Here is a 22,341-nt window from a genome sequence, read left to right on the forward strand (position 1 = left end):
GCCCCTGAGCAGTGAGGTGAACACCGAGCCACTTGCCATCCTGGTGGTGCCAGCCTTGGCCCTGACAGGCACTCCCTGCCTATTGGTATACTGGGTGAGGGCAGCTAATGCAAATTGTGTTCACAACAAAATACATGAACAGTCAATTCATCAGCATATAAAATTCTTATGAGTGAATGAGTGAAGTTGTTCAGTCATATGTGACTCTTTGAGATCCCATTGACTGTAGCCTACCAGGCTATATACCATAACAAAATGGAGATTAAGCCAGGAATGCAATGCAATACATGTTACAGGTCATATTCATTGAATAAATAAAAAACAGCTACATGATAATCTCACTAGATGCAGAAAAAACATCTGAAAAATTTAAACACCCTTTCATGACAAAGATACTCAAAAGTTAGGAGTAAATGTAAACTTTCTCAATATGATAGAAAGGTATCTATGATGATACTACAGCTAACATTATACTTAAAAGTAAAAGAAGACTGAACACATTGAAAGCAAGAAACAGGCAAAGGCAAGGCATTTGACTCTTACAAGGCGCTCTTACATTGAAATTAAAGCACTAAGAGTAGTTAATACAAAAAGTACATACGTGGCCTCAACATCCTCACACAATTTCTTTCTATACCTATACAAACTGCTTGTTGAATGCCTTCGCTGAATAAATTATACATATAAATCCACATTAAATAAAATGTGTATGTGTAAGTTTTCTGAGGAAAGTAACATTTTGTAAAATATTAATATAATTATTTTGGTATTAATGCAGGCTATATGCATATGCATTTATGGTTATTTTTAATTCAGAGTACAATATTTTCCATACCTAACCAGTCCATGCTTAAGAACTATTAATGGTTACTTACATAGTATAGGAAGTTCCCCTGGAGAAGGGAAAGGCTACCCCCTCCAGTATTCTGGCCTGGAGAAGAGTCAGACATGACCGAGCCACTGTCACTCACTCCCTCACTCATAGGCAGTAATGACTGGTAGTAATGATATAACATTGAGGATGATATAAAAGCGTCTCAAGAAAATTTGCAAATCTCAAAATGTGACAGAATTATTACTAATGTACTATTAAAATAAAAAATATGCATAGATCATATGATTATAAATATTCATATTGATCCTGTTCTTGGAGAAAATATCACGGTTCTACTTAAGAAATACAAGTATAGTTCTAGAACCATGCTGTTTTCTAGGAGAAAAGAAATGATTTGATAATAGGTTTTCAGGGCAACTTTCCCTAATATTTATTAGTAAAACTTTTCTCGAAAAAATGAATTAAGAATCTGAGACTATTTCATAGTAAACACCTCTGTTATCAGCTCTAAAGCAAACAGTATGTGGTAGCCCAGTTGAAAGGTTTATCTAATTCCATATATGTGTCTTTTACACCCCAAATTCCCCCAAATTTGTTTTTCCTTGAGCATCAAGCTTCTTGAATCTTCTACTACTGAGAATATTTCTTACTAAAGTAATTGCAATAACTAATAATTTGATAAAAACTGTACATGTTTTAGGATGCTAAGTTAAGAATTATTGTATATCATTAGTTTAGTCAATATAATTAATTGTATTTGCATAAATACAAAAAGTAAAAATGAGAAAAAAACATAATTAGAAATCATTAAGCACAGCGGTGTATTTAATGCAAGTTTTTATGTCTATTTCTAGTCTAAGTGGGAGATAGTAAATTAAAAATATTAATACCACCTGTGCATAGAAAAGAATTTTAATAGTTAAAATAAATGACATTCTCCATATATTTGCAAGTGATTTTTTTCTGGCTTTCTAAAATATATTAAGATAGCTGAAAAATTATAAAAATGTATTCTAAGTTCTATAGTCCAAGATATAAGCATGTTATGTTTTTAAGGGGAATGCAAATACATATTTTTAAAGTTTGTGCTCAAGGTATTATTTTATGTGAAGGCTTATGCTCTAATTCTAATATTTGAATCATATTAATTATAGGTTTCCTAGATCTAATTTTATAAGAAACGTATAATTAAAATCAATATTTTCCTTCAATGTTCTTACATTGCTTTTAGTGCATAAAATAGGACAGTTACAGACCAAATGCTTGTGTCCTCCTGAAAATTCCTATGTTGTAACTCTACCTACCACGTGATAAGAATTAGGAGGTGGGACCTTGGGGAGGTAACCAGGATTGGATGAGGTAATGAGGGTGAAGCCCTCATGAATGGGATTAGTGCCCTTGTAAAAGTCAGGAGAGAGCTTCCTTCTCTTCTCTCTACCATGTGAGTTCACGAGAATCAGTGATCTGCATCCTGGAACAGGGTCCTCACCAGAATCTGACCATGTTCGCATCTTGATATCCAGTTTCCAGTCTCAAGAAAATGTGAGAAACAAATTTTTGTTGTTCATAGCCCATTCACTTAACATATATATATATATATATATTTTTGATAGTAGTCTGAACTGATTAAAACAGTGTGTTTCAAAAATAACACTCTTGGACACAGATGCATGGAACAATTTTATGGACTCTGAGGGAGAAGGTGAGGGTGGGACGTTCTGGGAGAATGGCATTGAGACATGTGTATTGTCATATGTGAAACAGAGCACCATTCCATGTTCGATGCATGTGACAAGGGCTCAGGGCCGGGGCAATGGGATGATCCAGAAGGATGGGATGGGGAGGGAGGTGGGTGGGGGGTCCGGGAAGGGGAACACATGTAAACCCATGGCTGATTCATGTCAATGTATGGCAAAAACTATTACAATATTGTAAAGTAATTAGCCCCCAACTAAAATAAATAAATTTATAAAAAAAAAAAAAAAAATAACACTCTTGGAAAGTCCTCAAGTAGAGAGTTAAAAATTCAGTTCTAAGCATTTAAATTTGTCTTTAAGTTATATTTATATCATTTGTATAAGTGGTTCCACCACTTAGTTATCATGTGACCTTGGTTGAAATATGTTCCCTTTTCCTCAATCACCTCATTTGTTGTTACTCAGTCACTAAGTCATGCCCAACTTTTTGCAACCCCATGGACTGTTGCATGCCAGCTTAGTTGTGCTTCACTATCTCCTGGAGTTTGCTCAAACTCATATCTATTGAGTTGGTGATGCCATCCAACCATCTCATCCTCTGTCACCTGCTTCACCTCCTGCTCTCAATCTTTTTCAGTATCAAGGTCTTTTCAAATGAGTTGGCTCTTCACATCTTATTTAGATACTATTTTAGAACAACAGCAGAGTTTCAAGCTTGGGTTATGGAGCGTATTTGCTGCACAAGTACCTGGAAACTCAAAGGTAAATTGACTAAATTTGAGTGTGTGCCTGAATGTGTGAGTGTATGGGTTACTCATCAGCTTGGGCAGATTGTTGAGATTTGCAGTAACATATACTTAAAAGAATTTGTCTTCTGTACAAAAGATAACATTAATAACTATGGTTTTGGTATGTTTGTTTTAAGTTCCTTAAAATGCTCTTGTGATCTCAGCTGACATTTTTGCCATTGCTAGAATTAAATTGTGGAAAAGTTATGTGACAGGGCTTCCCTTGTGGCTTATCTGGTAAAGAATCCACCTGCAATGTGGGAGACCTGGGTTCAATCCCTGGTTGGGAAGATCCCCTGGAGAAGAGAAAGGCTACCCACTCTGGTATTCTGGCCTGGAAAATTCCATGGACCATATAATCCATGGGTCACAAAGAGTTGGACACAACTGAGTGACTTTCACTTGTGTGACAAAATAAACTCATGCTCCTGTAACTAAAACTTATAGGTTTACTTAAATGGCAATTTAAAAATCTGTAGAACTTTAAATAGTAATCTTGTGAAAATATAGCTTTCATTGGAGCACCTTCAACTACTTGCATTTTTCATCAGACTTTTCAGTTCTGGAGGACTGTTATTTATCTATGTGCATTCAATACTTTGTGTGTTAATATCAGTAAAATTTTTCTCCAAACCGAATGACAATGACAGGCAATATGAATTTCAAATGAAATTCATCTTTCAATATGTCAATCATAGTAAAACAAGAAAGCAAAATTCTTCAAACCTAGGAAGCATCATAGTGGTATGTTCAATGTATTAACATCAAAAATAAGTTTATTTGTTAATTTTATCCCATTACCTTTGTTATTGCTTACCTAACCATGACCTGGCGACCCAATATAAAATATATTTTTCAAGTATATAGTTAAATCATTTATGGTTAAATCATTTATGACAGTAGCTGATAGGCTAACAAGTAAAATGGTAAAAAAAAAAAAAGGACTCATTTTCAGAAATTATTGTAGCATCCCCAAAGGGTAAGACAGAGAAGGCAATGGCAACCCACTCCAGTAGTCTTGCCTGGAAAATCTCATGGACGGAGGAGCCTGGTAGGCTGCAGTCCATGGGGTCGCTAAGGGTCGGACACGACAGAGCGACTTCACTTTCACTTTTCACTTTCACGCATTGGAGAAGGCAATGGCAACCCACTCCAGTGTTCTTGCCTGGAGAATCCCAGGGACGGAGGAGCCTGGTGGGCTGCCGTCTATGGGGTCGCACAGAGTCGGACACGACTGAAGCGACTTAGCAGTAGCAGTAAAGGATAAGAAAACTATTGCTATGATTAGCAGCCCATATCATTTAAAATGAATTGATGACACAAGTTTTTCAGAATATGCTTGGCAAGGAGAATTTCAGAGCACTTTCTGATTTTTAACTCAACTTTAAAATTTTTACAAGTTGAATAAACATTTTAAAAATGACCTTAAATAAGCTTGTCTGATAATAGAATATTGTCTGATGTCTTCAGGCAAATTTGATTAGCAGTTGCTTCCTGATGATCTTGATAAATCATCACATTCAAAGCACATGTGCTTTTCAATAATCCTAAATTTAAATTCTTTCAGTCCTTTTTTCCTCCCAAAGTGCTTATGCTCTGCCTTCAAATGCATTCAATTTCATATCAATAAAAGTATTTAAATGCATAAGTTAGAGAGTGTTCCTTTTAAATACGCATTCTAAAACTACTAACAGGCTAAATTTGAATGTGAAATGCTACACCTTTGAAAAATAGCTATATCATTAATCTGTAATCAGCCATTGACATATTCATTTGTTCAAGAGACCAGCTGTTGGTAGAGTAATTTTTGTAAAATTAAGAAATCAATGTTATAACCATATGCAGTGTTTGATTTGATGAAGAGGGGAATTAGCAATAAAACTAGAGTGTAGTACTTCATAAAGAGATGACATTCACATAACCTTAACCCTTTACACAAATAAATCTGAAATTAAAAATGTTTTACACTTAGAAATAGTGTTTTTCACCTTCTTACATATGTTCTGAAAGTCTTGATTTATGTTCTGGAGAAAAGTGACATCAGAAAAATGCAACCGCAAAGAAAAAGAATGAGCTAATAAATAATCATAACGTTAGTATGAATATCTGTTACCAGATTAAAATAAATCCAGCAGTAATGTATATGCAAAATTCCATATGTAGATCATTTTGAGGTGAGATGATAATATAACTACCATAATAAAAAATAAGTTTTGATACAAAATATTATCTAATGGTATGAGTATATATTCTTAATTCTATTTGTACAATTTAATTCATGCAAACTGAAGGTAAATTGCTTAAATCAAAAGAAAAATAATTTTGAAATAGAGATTATTTTGACAATCAAATAAATCAACACAGAGTGATAAATTACATATGATCCGTTGTTATAAAAAGTAAACACAAATAATACACAAAATGACATTTATTGTCTAGTTTTAATACCTTACTTGAAGAAATGATTATCAGAAGACTTCTAAAAATATCAATCAATTGTATACATATAATTTAACAATAAATGAATACATGTGCACTAAAATATATCAAAAGGTTTGAAATTAGGTTCATTAATTCAAGCAGGTAGGATACAATTAGAATAATGGAATTACTTTCCTAGCTTAAGAAAAAGTCCTACAAATGTCGAGTATTTGATTAAAAATCAATTCTTTATGGAAAGAAAAGCGTGTTCTAATGTGTTACATGTTGAATAACAAAGGAAACATCTTCAATTTAGGTTTCTAAATTGATTTTTACAGTTTTCCACTAAAGTATTTAATTGAAATACTTTAACACTTTGCATGGATAAAGATGCACAAAATGTTGAAGTTTTAAAATGACCATGAGTCTGCCTTGTAACTGTGCAACGTCTGTCTCCAATAAATGCAGCTTTATTAGTGAGCTCACTAGCTGAGGCAGGAAATTATCAGGACTAACATACTGTACACATATGCAAGTGGCGCTAGTGGTAAAGACCCAACTGCCAATGCAGGATACTTGAGAGACATGGGTTCATGTTGGGAGGAGGGAATGGCAATCCACTCCAGTTTTTTTGCCTGGAGAATCCCACTGACAGAGCAGTCTGGTGGGCTACAGTCCATGGGGTCACAAAGAGCTGGACACGACTGAAGCAACTTAGCATTCATGCATGCACATGTTGTACCCTCTTGTTCACATTTTTTTTCAGGTTCTTCTGTAGTGAGAAATGTAAGGAAAACAATCACAGAGGAAAAAAATTTCAGATTCAGAACCCCATCCCAAATAGATTTTTTGAAATGCCCTAAAACCTAAAACCTTAGCTTCAACCCGGTAGTTTTGCAATTTCAATTCCCTTAATAACACAATTAAAATACAATAAGCAAACAAAAACACAGCAGCAAATTATTTTACATTATTTTCATGGAGACAAGGGGTCTCTTTCCTGCTCTTGACTTCAAACAAGGTTTGCAAGTTTTATCAAAAGAATATGGTGTTTTGAATTCCAACTTTCCTTGACAATCCACTTATCCTGTGGAAAAAAAGGATATTTACTGCCGTGCTTCACAGCCATATACTTGGTAATAAGAACAGCAACTAGTTTTTTTATACTGAATATCAGTTTCTCAAATCAATAGATAAGCAAATATTTGAGGTTTACAGATGGGGCTCCTTATATGAAAGCTTTTGCCTTCTTAAATGTTGGAAAACATATATTTCCAATTTATATGGTTGTTACAAAAATCCAAATGAGTGTATTAAATTTCAGCCAAAAGGAATGCTTATCATAATACTACATTCTATTAATAAATGTTGTTAAAAGGCATATAAATGTTATTAAAATGAATTAAAAACTATAATACTAAAAATGACACTCCTTATTATATTCAAGCAAGATGCATTGTGTAGTTTGGGGTGGGCTTCCCAGGTAGCTCAGAGATAAAGAATCTGCCTCCCAAGCAGGAGCCACAGGAGATGGAGGTTCTATCCCAGGATCGGAAAGATCCCCTGGAGAAGGAAACAGCAACCCACTCCAGTATTCTTGCCTGGAGAATCCCATGGATAGAGGAGCCTGGCAGGCTACAGTCCATGAGTTTTCAAAGTTGGGCACAACTGAGCCACTGAGGACGCAAATCATTTCCTTTTATATTTTGTTTAAAGTGTGTGCATGCATGGCTGCTGTGCTCAGTCGCTTCAGGCTTCTCCAACTCTTTGCGACCCTACGGACTGTAGCCTACCAGGCTCCTCTATCCATGGGATTGTCCAGTGAAGAATACTGTAGTGGGTTGTCATTCCCTTCTCCAAGGGATCTTCCCCTCCCAGGGATCGAACCTGCATCTCTTATGTTCTTTACCACTTGTGCCACCTGGGAAGCCTTTTGTTCAAAGAAATTTTATTTAAAAATAAGAATTTAAAAATATATACCTCTGGCTTTCTTTTATTTTAATAGGTGTCAGGAGCTTGGCTGAGCTTGGAGGGTGGGGAGCTACCAGTTGTTGGGGTAGTCAGTAAAAGCAGCAGGGCAGAAAAGAAAGAGTTATGACTTCAATCACATACTACAATGAAATAAGAGAAAGGCTCAGGCCTGCATTGCATTTTACACCATGAAATGGCAGGAGGAGCCAGGTAGATAAGGGCTCTGCCCTGCTTTGGAGAAAGCCCTGAACAAAAGGCTCCAGCAGTTCTATGCACCCCAAGCTGGGGGTAGGGGAGGTGAAGGAGGGTGTGACATAACCTAGGGAGGGCCAGGCAAGGGATTGCAGTTAAGTTGTTTTTTTTTTTTTTAATTTATTTATTTTAATTGAAGGTGAATTACTTTACAACATTGTAGTGGTTTTTGCCATACATTCACATGAATCAGCCATGGGTGTACATGTGCTCCCCATCCTGAACCCCCCTCCCACCTCCCTCCCCAGCCCATCCCTCTGGGTCATCCTATTGCCCCAGCCCTGAGCACCCTGTCTCATGCATCAAACCTGGACTAGTGAGCTGTTTCACATATGATAATATACATGTTTCAATGTTATTCTCTCAAATCATCCCACCCTCGCCTTCACCCACAGAGTCCAAAAGACTGTGGGAATGTAGTTAAGTATTAAGTCAGAGTGGGGAAAATTTTCTCTTCAAGGTTTCCCTTCCCTCCCCAAATACAGGCCTGTGTCTGCCCAAAGCCTCAGCTGGAGAACGAGAATGAAGGTGAGGAAGCTAGTAATTTAAATACACTGAGTGGATCTGCCAGCATGCCTGAAGGACTTGCCTGGTAGATCGTGATTACTGTTGTTGTTCAGTTGCTAAATCATGTCCAATTCTTTGCAACCCCATGGACAGTAGATGTGGAGCCAAAAGGAAATATGCAATTGTATCATTCTTTTTAAAAAATTAATTTTTATTGGAGTATAGTTGATTTACAATGCTGTGTTCATTTCTGCCGTTCAACAAAGTGAATCAGTTATATATATATATATCCATTCTTTTTTGGATTCTTTCCTATATCGGTCATTACAGAACACTGAGTATAGTTCCCTGTGCTATACTGCAGGTTATTAGTAGCTATCTCTTTTATAGACAGTAGTATGTATATGTCAATTTCAATCTCCCAAGTTGTTTCTCTCCCCTCATTTCCCATAAGTTTGGTTTTTTACATCTGTGACACTATGTCTACAGTTATATCACTCTTAATACCGAAAATCAAATAACATTTATTGAACAAATTATATTGTAAAACTTCACAAATATTGTTTCCTGTTGTTACTTAACTGAGTCCTCATTAAACCATGAAACCATGCAAGTTTGGTCATTTTTCAGTCCTAATCTTGAGACTATTAAAGGGCAGCTCAGAATGGTCAAGACACTTGCCCTGGGTTACACCCTGCTAAAGGGCTGAAGCCACTTTTCTCTCATTTCTGTCCTATTCAGCAATGTTTTATAACTGCATATCTGCTCAGGGCACAAAACTCTCAAAATGATAGATAATCCATGACAATGTAAATAGCTACTGTGTACATATTTCTCTCACTTTTTCACAGTTTTTTTTTTTTTTTTCTACTGTCAAGAGACCTCTTTTGAACTGACAGGAAATAGCAGGCATACAGTTCAGAGGGGTACACTTTGTCATGATAAGAAAATGATATATCTGAGATTTTATTGTTGATACTAGTTCAACCATTTTCTGCTATAATTTCAATATACGATTTTGGTTAGATTTAAAATATTTATTTCCATTACCTAGAAATCACTGTCTCCTGTAGTTAAATACATTTTGGAATTGCATTTACTATCAGAGGGTAGAATCCAAAAAAAGACAATGGTACCCTTTAGGTATTTAGATAACTGATGATATTATCTTTCATATTTTCTTCCTTGTAACTTTGTGTTGATGAAAGCAGGAGCTGGATGTAGAAAAAAATGAGCAACATGCTGTCTATACTCTGAAGTTGCTTAACATGTAGAGGGCTTCCCTGGTGATTCAGGGGTAAAGAATCTGCCTTCCAATGCAGGAGACATGGATTCGATCCATGGGTTGGGATTTCCTTCTGGAGAAGGAAATGGCAATCCACTCCAGTATTCTTGCCTGGGAAATCCCATGGACAGAGGAGCCTGAGGGGCTACAAACCAAGGGACTGCAAAAGCATTGCCATGACTTAGCCACTAAACAGCAACATACGGAAGCATAAATAGACAAATATTTAAGCAATTATAGAAAGGAGTAAATAATAAAACAATGGTGGGATGCTATTAAAATGCTTAGGCCTGAAACCAACTCACGTATAGGAAAACATGGAATCGTTGACCAGATTATTAGCATTGGTAGATATAAAAGTATTTATTTAGAATAATGGTATTCTAAGAAAATGGAATACCATGTGTACAATACTGGAAAAAAAACGCATCAAGAATAGCTGAATAGAATAGAGAAAATATGAATTTTAAATATTTTTAAATTTCAATGTTGCTTCTTTTGGATCTCAATATATAAGCCTTTATTTTGTTGTTCATTTTTGGAATGATGAGTTTATCATTTTTATTTCATTTGGAAAAACTTGGGTATTATTTTCTCAATTATTCTTAGTGTCTTTATTCTCATTCTGGTATGCCAGTTACATATATATCAGATCATTTACTCTTGTTCCAAAATCCACCTAATATTTGTCCCTGTGTATGTATGCATGTATATATGTGTGTTTTAGCTTTATTTATTTCTTTCTATGATTTTATTTCATAGTTTTCATTGGTTAGATCTCCAGTTTGACTAATTATTAATTCTTCAGTGAAATATCCATTTCACATGTCTTTTTATCTTTGGAAAACTTTTGCCTATTATAGACTCTTCATTATATACATGTTCTCATGTAAATTTTGGAGCATATTAACGATAACTTTTAAAACTTTCATTTCTGTCCATATAAACTGATATTTCTTCTTGCTATGGGTCATATTTTTCTGCTCCCTCACCTGTTTGACACATTCATTTGATGTCAAAAGTGATAAATTTTATGTTGCCAAATACTTGATATTGTTGTACTCTTTTAAGGAAAGTTGCAGTTTTTACTGATAGGCATCTAAGTTATTTAAACATGAATTTTCACAGCCTGAGGTTTATTTTTTATTATTTTGGACAAACCAGAGTAGTCTTTCCTTTGTGGCTCATTCAGCCCCATTACTCTGATGAGACTGTTCTGGACTTTCTATTGAATGGCCCCTATACTTAACAAGGTCTCTGCACTATGGCTGTTGGCATGTCCAAAAGTCTCTAGCCCTTTTTGAGCTATGGTAATTCTTTCAACTTACAGCTCCTTGATAGTTGTTTTTTAACCTGGAAATTAATTTTTGTCTGGCATTTTGGCAATTCCATCCATAGATGCATAGATTAGTATCTAGGCAAAGACTCAAGTGGGTCCCTAGGTAGGCTTTCCTAAAGCCCTTTTGCTGAACAGCTCCTTTTTTTGTGGTCCTCTCCATCATTGTCTCGTTCTGTGTCCTCTCCCTCACTGGAAGTCCAAATCAACAGTTTCCTTCTCTCAACAATCATAAATTTATACTGACTCTTTTCAAAGGTTGGAAACTGTAGTTGCCTATATTTTTGCTCATCTTTCTAGTTATTTACAGTGGGAGTGGCAGTAGCAATTCTGATACTACCCCATGACTACAAGTAACACTTTAAGTATCTTTTTATAAGAAAAGTAAGTAATTAAAAATATATTTATTTGTGAAGATGTCACATTTTTTTACACAGAAGTTAATGAGAGAGAGGTAGAAAAGGAGAGGAAGAGAGAGAGAGAGATCAAAAGGAACCTAGAGAACATAATTAATTTTACTATTTCTGTCTTATCATAAGTGATTAAAGCAAGCATTGTAGACATATAAGTAGACAATATGAGTGATCATTTCTGAATTCTAAATCAGGAGAAACCTGCAATGTCTACATTTTTAAATGACTCTTGAGAGGATTTCTCTTCAGTTTATTGAAGTCCAATGATGATAAAAAAAAAGTTTCCATGCTATCATTTCACCTGCTTAGACACCAGCTTGTCCAGTTCTCATCACTGTCAGTATCCTTCACACATCTTTTTTTAGTTCTATCTTCCTCTTTCTGCAGTATCGGAATCATACCTAGAATTACTTTAAAAGTATAAAGTGGAAGTGTTAGTTAGTTGTTTAGTCATATCTCATTCTTTGGGACCCCATGGACTATAGCCCACCAGGCTTCTCTGTCCATGGAATTCTCCAGGCAAGAATACTGGAGTGGCTAGCCTCTAGAGGATCTTCCTGATCCAGGGATTGAACCCTGGTCTCTTGCATTGCAGGCAGATACTTTAGCATCTGGGCCACCAGGAAAAAAAAATGAGTGTGCTATGTCTCTGGTTAGTGCAGGAATTCATTATTACCTCAGTTATTCCACGTGTTTTCTGTCATTTAGTGAATAAAAAAGTTAATCTTACTAAACACTGACAAATACATAAAATACGTTTTATAATATTTATCTATGACTTCCCTGGTGGCTCAGTGGTAAAAAATCCACCTGCCAGGCGGAAGTAGTGGGTTTGATCCCTGGATTTACAATATTCCCTGAAGAAGAAAATGGCAGTTCACTCCAGTGTTCTTGCCTGGAAAACTCCATGGATAGAGGAAACTGTAGAGCTATAGTCTGTGGGGTCACAAATGAGTTATACAGGACTTAGTGACTAAACAACAGCTACAAAAACAACACCATTTGTCTACACAGTTGATTCAAAACCTTTCTAAATCACCTAAAATCTGTTTCACTCCATTAATAGTATGCTATTATTTAATACCATTAGTAAGCAGAATATAAGAAAACAGTGCCTGGCTTCTCAGTAACATGATGCTGTTATTCATTTCTAAAGAAATGCATGCACCTTTTAAAGGAAGATCATTACAATATTCCACTTGTATAAACAAGAGAGGGGTGGTTATATAACTAATTCAATATTAGAAAAGACTAAACTTTTAACCACTTAGTGGGTATCCTAAATTACATAGATTATAGTTTCAGAGTTCAAATTAGGAACCAAGCTAAATAATATTTTTAATGATTGAAAATATATTTAATCAAAATATACTTCTATATTGTTTTCTCTGTTTCACTTGAAAACTGAAAAAGTGAAAAACACTGTTTGTTTTTTTTTTTCACATTATGGTAATCATAGCTGTGTCTAACTCCATATAAGCCTCCTGATATTTGCAGTTTAATATTCACTGGTACATATTTTATTACATTAATTTCTTTAGATTTTGTCTCCAATAATTAAATATTTAAAATTAGATATTTTGCAACAAGTTTAATGTTTCTGTCATTGATAAAATATATTTTATTTGTCTCTTTATTTTCTTATTTCAATTGATGTTCACTTACTACTATTTACCACCATTTATTTTGTTTACTAAAGTTGGCAAATTTATTAGAAGACTTTTAAGATCTCATTAATACATTGTCAAAAACAACAGATGCTAAACAGAGTCAAAATATTATGTTTATTACCCTGAAGTAAGATTCTGTGTCAAAATCTGATTTTCCTTATTGTTTATTTAAGATTTTGTAATGTAAAATATAATAATATCTGAATGCCAACTTGGAAGTATTAGTGGCTGCTGGCAACCTTGAAAATTAATTATTATTCATTTTCCTTCCCCATGACCTGAAGAAAACTAAACATTACAGTAAAAGAATGAAACTTGATGCCTTTCAAACAATGTACAGACTTGATCCATTTTTCTTCTTCTCTGTAACGATAAATTATCATTAAAAGAGCTGTTGCAGGCATCACATCATTCTTTACAGAATCTTAGAGCTTGAGTTCATCTTTGACTTATAAGGTAAACTATTTTTGTTTCACATAAACAGTGTGTTTTCTTCAGAGGCTACTTCAATTTAAATTTTTAAAACTTTGTATAAGGTTTAGTAATTTTATAATGTGTCTACATATATCAGAAAGAATTTAGTCAAGAAAAAAAAAAAAGAAATTTTCAAGTAAACTGAATTATGGCAATCCCAGAAAGAAAAGTTTAAAGATATAGCATCATATAGCAAATGTAGTTTCTCTACTTGCTTTAACTGATTGTAGGAAACTGGGCTGTATTGTACACTCACGTCTTCCTTTTATCAAATCCCGCAAGCAAATTATGGAAAAAGATCCAGTTTTGATTGTTGGATACCACTATTTTTCTTTTCCTTTCGTATGTGTCCTTTTTGCTTCTTTAAAAAAACAAATGTGAGACACATTTATTAATCAAGAAGCATATTTATATTATTGTACTTGGAAACATATCTCCCGTTTTCAATTTTTTTTAATATCTGAATTTAAGGTTTTATGTATTTTAATTCATATTAAATTCTAGTTAGATAATGGATTTACAGCACTTTCTTTAAACACTTTTAGACCTTTTTCACCTAAAGGAGCCACAACAAGTAATTTTAACTCAGAGTGAGTGGTTTGGTAAAAACTAATAAAAGTAAAATTTTCTAATGTCAAATAAAGCATATGTTACCTGTTTAAAACTCAACCAAGACTTTATTAGTTGGTTGAGTAAGATATAACTTGTTGCCTTTCAAAAAGTCAAGAGAGAGTCTCACATGCTTTGATATCAAGGTTGAGAATTTATTCAGATTCTTTTCTTGACTCATTGCCAATTTTAAGGATTCAATAATCATATGCTCCAGCAATTTCACTTCAAAGTATTTTTCTTAAGGAAATTAAATCACTGAATCAAAAACATATCTGCACTATGTTCATTGCAGCATTATTTATAATAGCCAAGATATGGAAAGAACACCTGTTCATTGATAGATGCATGGATAAAGAAAGTATAGGCTATCTATTCAATGGAATATTTTTCAGCTCTAAAACAGAAAAAAAATCTTCCATTTGTGACAATATGGATGTAACTTGAGGTGTTACACTAGCTAAGCTATAAAAGATCTTATAAAGGTCTTACATATATCATAGTTTAAGACATAAGCTAAACAGAAAAAGGTGAACATTAAACTTATTGTGGTATAAAAATGTAATTATGTGAGGTGATGGATATTAACTCATCATTTTGTAGTACATACATGCATCAAATCAGTTTGTTGTATACCTAAGTGAAGTCGCTCAGTTGTGTACGAAACTTTGCGATCCCTGGACTATAGCCTACCAGGCTCGTCCGTCCACGCCCATGGCATTTTCCAGGCAAGAGCACTGGAGGGGGTTGCCATTTCCTTATCCAGGGGATTTTCCCAACCTGGGGATCAAACCCAGGTCTCCTGCATTGTGGGCAGACGCTTTACCCTCTGAACCACCAGGGAAGCACAATATACCTAAAACCAATGTTATTTGTAAACTATATCTCAAATTAAAAAAGGGATTTGAAATTCTGGTTAAAGATAGAGAGGTAGGAAGATTCTGAATTCACCTTCTTCTTCAGACACACTGAATCTACAGCTATATATATGGAATAATTTCCTCTGAAAAGAATCTAAAAAGTGGTGGAGGAACATTTCCACATGAGGCAAACAAAAGGGACTCCGCACTGAACCAGGTAAGAAAGGTTGAGCCAAATTCAGCATAAACACCACCTGCAGTATCAGGACCCAGTCAGGAGGGAACTCAAACCCTGAGTTTCTCCCTCAGGAGTGGAGGGTTCATACCCCAGCTGGTGTGTGTGTTAGTCGCTCAGTCATGTCTGACTCTTGATGACCCCATGAACTGTAGCCTGCCAGGCTCCTCTGTCCATGGGATGTTCCAGGCAAGAATACTGGAATGGGTTTCCATTTCTTTCTCCAGGGGATCTTCCTGACCCAGCAATCAAACCCAGGTCTCCTTCATTGCAGGTGGATTCTTTACCACTGAGCCGCCAATGAAGGGTCATACACCACCTTAATTAGAGTTTGAAAGGAATTTTCTCCTTCCCATAAAGATGGAGTAAAAAGGGCCAGATTTGCTTTAATATCATAAACAACAACAAAGAAAGACAAATACATGAAAAAATCATTTTCAAGACACTGGACATCAGGCAACACAGGACAATAATCCTTGAGGGATAGGAAAAAAAATAAGATAAACCCTGATATTTCTCCACGTTACTGTCTTGAGAGGATTGTACCTTGGTAGGAGGAACCCAGGGACACCATGTGTTAAAGAGCTTGAGCCGAGAGAGCAAGTTGACCAGTACTATTGGGGCTTTCAGGACAGACTACCAGCCTGGAGAGAGCTGTGCAAAGGAAGAGCTCCAGAGGACCTCCCCTGAGATGGACACACAGTACAAATTCACTAGAGAATGACTGGTTTTGAGGATCACATAATACCAGACGTAGAAACCATCTGGAACGATTATAAGGAATGGTGTATGGCATGTACACAGCTGAGAATATTGTCAGTTTCTGCCAGCAGACTGGAATATCTAATAATTCACAGAACTCTTGGTACAGTACTCAGAAGGGCCTTGCTTTGGTGTGAGAAATAATGAAATCTAGACTAACTGCTTCTCTGGAGAAGAATTAGGAGAACTAAAAGCCATGCCACAGACTGAGACAAATATTTTGAAATCATATATCTGGTAAAGTACTTGTGTCCAGAATCTATAAACAACCCTCAAAACTCAAGTGAGATAAAACAATTCATCAAGAATGGGCAAAGTATGTGAGCAGACACTTCACCCCAAAGAAGATATATGGATAGCCAATAAGTACATGAAAAACTATTCAACACTATTTTTTACTGAAGTAACAAAATTTAAAACTGTCAAGAAATGAAACTATTGACTTCCCTGATGGTCCAGTGGCTAAGACTGTGTTCTCAATGCAAGGGGCCCAGGTTTGGTCCCTGGTCAGGGAACTAGATCCCTCCTGCTGTGACTGGCACAGCCCAAAAAAAGAAAAAAAAACTAAATAAATAAAATAGTCTTAAAAGAGAATTAAAAAAAATGTAAAAAAACAAAACAAAACAAAACAAAAAAACCCCACAACTTTTAACCTATCAGAATGGCTAAAATGGAAAGATTGGCCGTAACAAATTCTGAAGAGGGTCATCTAATTCATAATCTTATTTGATCCCAAAGTCTATTAAGAGATTTCCATTCATGCATGAAGTTATTTTTTACTTGAAGACATCAACTCTTAAAAATATTATCCTAATGTGAAGTTCACTTAGGAATCTATATTTTTTATAAATCCAATTTTATGAACACTCTTTATTTCTAAACTATAACCAGCATGACTCCCTATTAACTTTGCTTTGGAGAACTGCTGGGATTTTTAAAATTTATTTTATACATTTTCTAATAATTTAATAATAATTTTAAGTATGTACATAAAGGATTCATAGCCTAATGCCAGGTAAACCTCAAAGACCATCTTTCCCGAAGTTTTCATAAGATAGTTTTGAAATTATTAGGGTAATAAGAAAATGTTGGTTGGAGTTAGGATATTTGGGCATAAAATTTTATGGTCAAGTAAAAATATTTGTTTTATGAATATAGCTACATAATCCTCCTACTGTATTGATCACTTTGGTCTCAGTAGAGCCTTTGAGTGCCATTTTCAGTTCCTTATGTTTTATCACAAAAGTTTCTTTTGACTTCCCAGATGTGTTTGAGTTTTGTTCCTTCATTTCAGGTCAGTATTCAAGCCTGTAAGTGATACTTTAAGTTAAGGGATCCAGTCCCAAAACAGAAACTATAATTTTCCCTTAGTTATTCAGACAACCACTTGTGGCATTAAACTTTTTAATTACACCATCATACAGTAGTAGTATTTCCTATGCTTCTCCAAATTGTTTGCTAGGTTAACAGTGAAACTATTTTTAACTTGGTTTAATGATTGGAAAAAAAAACTTGTTACATTTATAATTTATTACAAAATTTACAAGCATAATAATCTCCCTAAAATACAATGTGTAATTTTCAAAGTGAAATATACATATTTTTTGATATGGGGCTAGTCTCTTTACTTTCACTTGTGACTTTGTTAAATTAAAAGAAAACATCATCAATTTTTAATTAAACTATGTACCTCCAAAATGACTTTTTGTTTTTTCAGACTCTAGGCAAACATTGTAATGATATACAAATCATAAGATTAAAGGATAATATCAATTAATGAAGTGCCAACTTTCTCACTTACATACTATTAATAAAAATACACTTTCAATTTGCTTGATATTTTATACATCAGTTATCTATCAATAGAGTGGGAAAAAAGACAAAACATTAAATATTATATGACACTTTAAGGATTACTCTCTTACTATCTACTTACAAAATTGATATCAAAGAAAAACTAATTAAGTGAAGCTCACACTTTAATAGCTAGTCTGTATTATCAACTAATATAAATATTACATCACAGAGGAAAAAGGCATGAATTAACAGTTTTTCAAGATCCCAGCCAATGGCAGGAGAATAATACTTTCTCATAAGAGGTCTTATTAAAATGTGCTGACATAGTCTAACATAGCTAACATAGTCTATGAGATCCTGACTCCAAAAAGATTTGAATGGTAGAGTAAACATGTTGGAATGCATCTGATTTATAATCACATATTATCATACAAGGGCTTCCTACATGGCTCAGCGGTAAAGAATCTGCCTGCCAGTGCAGGAGATGCAAGAAACTCTGGTTCGATCCCCAGGTTGGCAAGATCCCCTGGAGAAGGAAATGGACACCCACTCCAGTAATTTTGCCTGGGAAATCACATAGAGGAATCTGGTGAGCTACAGTCCATGGGGTCACAAAGGGTCGGATATGACTGAGCACACACACACATTATCATATAATATAAATAATTTTTTTCTCCATTCCATAAGCTACCTTTTAATTTTGTTAATCTCTTTTTTGTTTCTGTTGTTCTGTACAATCATAGATTGAGTATCCTGCTCATTTGAGCTTTGTTGCCTGTGCTCTAGATGTCATAATTAAACCATACAGCCAAGACATATGTCAAAGGGGTTTTCTCTGTGGTTTTCTCTACTAATTTTATGATGTCTGGCCTTAAATTTAACTCTTAAGCCATTTTGAGTTAATTTTTTGAGTGGTGTAAGGTAAGGGTCTAGTTTTATTCTTTTGCATGTGAATAACCAGGTTTCCCAAAACAATTTATTGAAAAGACTATCTTTCTTCTACTGTGTATTTTTGGCTCCCTTGTCAAATATTTGTTGACTATATATGCATGGGTTTATTTCTGGGATCTCAATTCCTTTCCACTTTTCTTGTGTCTCTTTTTATACCAGTACCATACTGCTTTGATTGCTATAGCTTTTACTATAGCTTGAAATCAGAGAGTGTCCTTCCTCCATACATTGCATTATTTCAATTTACATGTTTTGATTATCAGAAATCCTGAATTTTTTTTTCAGAGGCTTATAGGGCATTATTTTTCTTTGAGCATAATGGGTACTTGGTTTCTTTAGTTAAGTCTTAAATTGGGTATAACAATGGCAAACTAAAATAGCCATTAATTTTATGTGCAAAGGAAGTAGGTAACTTTAAGGAGATCATAGCTTTTTTGAATTAAAATGTTTATAAAGTTTTAAATAAAAATCAATAATATAGATGAGATTGTATGATAAACATAATGATCTGATTTGATTACTTGATAAATATAATGCTTTTTGGGATTTTTGATATACTGACATTCCAAACCATACTTTCCACCTTAGCCTATTTTACTTAAGCATAGCTCATTGAAGAAAATATCTTTGTATACTGAAAACCAGATTAAAATTATTTATCTGTGCAATAAGATATTATTCAGCAATTAAAATGGATAAAAATTATGCTACATGAAATAGCCATATGCAAAACTGTGTATTATATAATTACATTTTTATGAAATTTATAAAAAAAGAACATTTTAAGGGAGAGATAACACATCCATGGTTGCCCTAGGACTAGGGTGCTTGTGGAGATGGATTGAGAACAAGTCCAATGGGAAGCCTTGTCATTGAAATACTTCAAGTCTGTATTGTTTTGATGTCTACACAACTCTGTGAGTTGACTGGAATCATTGAATTGTACACTTAGTATGGGTGCATTTTTCTATATATAAGTTCTATCTTTATGAAACTGTTCAAATATGTCAACTGTGTCATCTCAAAAATTCACCAGGAAGATCCACTCTGAAATCATGTACAATAAAATTGTGATAAATCACGTTGATCCAAACATAGCATGGAAAAGCATATTAAAATTACAAATATGCAAAATTGCATAAGAAAAGTTTGGCAACATAAACACCTGTAGTTGTCAATACATAAAAGTTGAAAAATATACTATTTATATCACTAAAAATTTAAAAATATAGCTTTCGTAACTTATTTATCAAGAAAATAGTTTCTCGCAGTTTGTAGTTTGGAAATTGAAAAAAGAAAAAATACCTAAGAGAAATATTTGCTAAAGACTGTTATGTGTTTTGAAAATGAAAGATTTTTTTTTAATTGCCGGAACTATGAGTATTGAGTTCAATCTTTATTCTAGAAAACACGCTGTTAAGCCTTTTCCTGAATGATACTCAATTATGCACAGATAGGTTACTGATATTACTAAATGGGCCATTCGAAAGTCAGTATAAATTAAATTCTAATTTTGTGATATAACGATTGCAATCAAAGCTGCACTCAAGGCTAAATTATTTTTTCTACACTAAAACGTCAACTTTTAATATTTGATAAAAAGTTAAATAATAATATAATAACGTGATTTGCATTTTAGGTAGAACATTATTTAGACTGTGCTGCTGCTGCTGCTAAGTCGCTTCAGTCGTGTCCGACTCTGTGCGACCTCATAGACGGCAGCCCACCACGCTCCCCCATCCCTGGGATTCTCCAGGCAAGAACTCTGGAGTGGGTTGCTAGTTCCTTCTCCAATTAGAGTGTGATATTACTTTAAATGAATATAAAGACCAGTGAGACAGATAATAGATTTCATAAAGAATCCCACTCCTATATAGTACATGGAATTGAAACAAAAATGCAAAAGTAAATCATTGGATAAGAAGAGTCTTTGTAATAAATTTATATCTGTATGCAAACAAGTAAATGTCTATGTCTTCTCTTATACTGTATGCAAAATTTATCTTGACATTGACATGAGATCTAATTATAAAGCTAAACATATGAAAATTGCAAAATAATTTGTTGAAGAAAACCTTGAAAAGTAAGGATAAGGGACACTTTCCTAGAGGAGAGAAAATGTGCTAATCCAAAAATAAAATAAAATCAATTGTATTTCCTAAAAGTTAAAAACTTTAGTGTTTTCAAAAGCTCTATTAAGGAAATAAAAAGACATTCATCAACCTGGGAGAAAATATTTGCACAGAAATTCTGATAAAAATCTTGTATATAAAATACACAAAGCAATGTTACAACATAACAATTAAAAGCCCAGTTCTTTTTCTAATTTTTATTTATAAATTTATTTATTTTATTTTTATTTTTGGCTGCACTGAGTCTTTGTTGCTCAGCTTTTTTTTTTGCTGTGTCTGGGCTTTGCGGTGAGTGGGGGCTTCTCTCATTCCAGATCACATGTTCTAGTGCTCAGGCTACAGTGTTGAGGCTCGTGGACTTCAGTAGTGGTGGCACATGGGCTCAGTAGTTGCAGCTCTGGGTCTCTAGAGTTGCAGGCTCAGTAGTTGTGGCTATCCACAGCATGTGAGATCTTCCTGGACCAGGGATCAAACCCATGTCCCCTTCATTGGCAGGCAGATTCTTAACCACAGTACCATCAGGGGAGAGCCCCCTGTTCTTTCTAAATGAGTAACATATTTAAACAGTCATTTATAAAAGAAATATAGATAGAAAATTAATCACATGAAAAGATGCTATAATGGCATTAGTCATTATAGAAATGCAAATTAAAACAATAATGAAATACTGTAACTCACCCATCAGAATCACTAAAATTAGAGACTGATAGCGGCAGTTGCTGCTAGGGCTGGTGAGTTCATCTATCCTGGTGAGCACCTAAAATGACTCAGCTTCTTTGGGAAGCAGTGTGTCAGTCTTGTAAAATTAAACATACAGTTACCATACATCTCAGAAGTTCTACTTCTACGTACTTACACAAGAGAAATAAAAGCATATGTCTAAACAGTGTTTTTTTTTATTATTCAAATGCTTATAGCAGTTTTGTTCAAAGCAGTCCAAATTGAAAACAATCCAAATATCCATCAGTTAGAGAATACAGAGTGTTCATACAATGAAATAGTTATAAGAATACACACACACACACACACACACACACACACACAAAAACCCACAAAGTATTGACATCAGGACACAGCAGAGGTGAATCTCTAAAGAATTACATAAAGTGGGGAAGCCAGATGGAGCAAATGATTCTATTTGTGTGACTTCGTAAAAATGCAAACAGAGGGAGTGGGAGGAGAGGAGAGAATTGAAGGCCAAAGACAAATTTCAGGGATAATAAAGATATACATACATTTTGAATTTTTCTGTGGTTATAACACCATATACATTTGTCAAACTCATCAAACTGTACATTTTATTATTTTTTTTACAGTATTACAATGTAAATGTAAAGAGATATACA

This window comes from Giraffa tippelskirchi, chromosome 5 (genome assembly GCF_054371585.1).
Source record: "Giraffa tippelskirchi isolate mGirTip1 chromosome 5, T2T-mGirTip1v1.2.pri, whole genome shotgun sequence".
NCBI lineage: Eukaryota > Metazoa > Chordata > Mammalia > Artiodactyla > Giraffidae > Giraffa > Giraffa tippelskirchi.